The sequence below is a fragment of the Sipha flava genome, unplaced genomic scaffold (assembly GCF_003268045.1).
Source record: "Sipha flava isolate LNK unplaced genomic scaffold, YSA_version1 511_pilon_pilon, whole genome shotgun sequence".
Taxonomy (NCBI): domain Eukaryota; kingdom Metazoa; phylum Arthropoda; class Insecta; order Hemiptera; family Aphididae; genus Sipha; species Sipha flava.
This window is the reverse complement of record NW_020273439.1, coordinates 3,014-4,817: the sequence shown is the minus strand read 5'-3', so window position 1 is coordinate 4,817 and position 1,804 is coordinate 3,014. Positions and strand designations below refer to the sequence as shown.

The 1,804-nt window shown below is 32.3% G+C and overlaps 1 pseudogene; it reads left to right on the top strand.

The window, feature by feature from the left end:
• Nucleotides 1-706: 706 nt before the first annotated feature.
• Nucleotides 707-1,401, top strand: LOC112690629 (annotated as a pseudogene).
• The last annotated feature ends 403 nt before the right edge of the window (nt 1,402-1,804 follow it).

Genomic DNA, 1,804 nt, shown 5'->3' with positions numbered 1-1,804 from the left:
CTCGTCTACCAGATTGTAGGTGCCTGATGCCAACGGTATGACTGAATATTTGTTCGTAATTTACGTATTATAAACCTTATAAATGACTGTACTATTCATTGGGGAAAAAAATGAAAAAATTCCCGTATTTAAAGTACGATCGTTATGTATGCAAATCTTTTCATAAACAATAAAACAGTTACTCCGGGTCACCAAATTCTATTAACTGAAACAATAATATCAACGCGGAATTCTCATACCCATACAGAACAAATATCCACTGTTGAAAATATAAAACAAAGTAAATTTTTTCGGAACTGGAATAAAAAAATATAATTAAATTAAAATAAATGAATCGAAATTAAAAAATATGTAAAGGTTCGCAAAAGAAATTGGTAAAAAAAATATAAACCTAAACAACAACACACTCATAAAAGTAAATGTTGTACAGTACGTTAAAATTAATATTATGTTTAAAGAATGACTTGTGTCGATTCTTACAAACTAAGCTAATACATTTTAAAATATGTAGTTACAAGTATTTTAAATAAAAATAACTAATTTTAGCCTCTGTGATTACATTACTTGTTCTCATTTCGTTCATTAATTCGAATAATATTTGTTAACTATTGCAAATTTTATGATCGTCGTTCTTGAGTTCTTTTTGACATTATTAATGACATGATGGGTGGATTTAAAAATCTGTGCCCCGACGAAATTAAATTCGCTACCCTTGTTCCTCAAAAAATCACTTTGTTATGGGCATACCCAAAAATTCTGTCGCAGTGATCCTCGATGCAGCCATTGCGGCGGTTCCAAACATTCTATAACTGATTACCCATCCATTCTTACCATAGACCCGACCTGTCTCTTCTGCAAACTTCCAGATGTAGCTGTCAGGAATCGTCAGCTCAAAAAGTTATAAAAAAAATCATGGCTACTGAAAATTTCTCTTATAAAGATGCTTTAGAATTTAAGTAAAATAAATGTTATACCTCTGCTATTAAATACACCGATGTAGTAAATAGTCAGCTTCCAAACCCCAATATTTTGAAATCAAATTAGCCCCGTTACGAGGACAATTTTCCTAACTTAAATGAAAGCCATCAATTTTTTAATTCTAGAAAACCCAAACAGAAACCTTATACTACGTCGAATAAAAATAAAAATATCTCACCCGCTGAACCTTTCTTTTCTTCCCCTATTGGAATTTATTTAGATAATATATCTAATCAACGTAATTCTATGGAGAATAGCTCTAACGATTTTTCTCGGGTACATGCTTTATCCTTAAAACTTTCCGAAACTTCGATTAACTCTCCCTCTCTATCCTCACATTTCTACTCTTCTGCTCTTCAGTCCTTAATTTAATCTTCTCTATTTTTTTGACTAGCTATACCCAACTTCAATCATATTTCCTAAGCAACCTCCTATTCTTCTGTACGTAAACCTAGCATAAATTACCACATCTTTATCCGTTATTAAATTTACGCAAGCATAATGTATTCTAACTTAAATATTATCTTTTTTGGCATCGATTTAAATACTGTACAGTGGAATGTAAGAAGCTTATCAGCTCATCTCTTTCTCATTTAATATACACGATACGCTTTCTCAGTCTTCCGAAGACCCTGCCTTCCTCAATTCCTATTCAAATTTTACTGAAATTATAATAAACACTGCAAAATTGACAATACCAGTCAAATCAACCAATCCCATCCACCCACCCCCCATTGGTGGAATTCGTCCTGTACCGAGGCCGTCAAAACCAGATCTTTACATTTTAAAATGTTTTGTCGTACAGGTTGTCTATCTGATCTCCTTA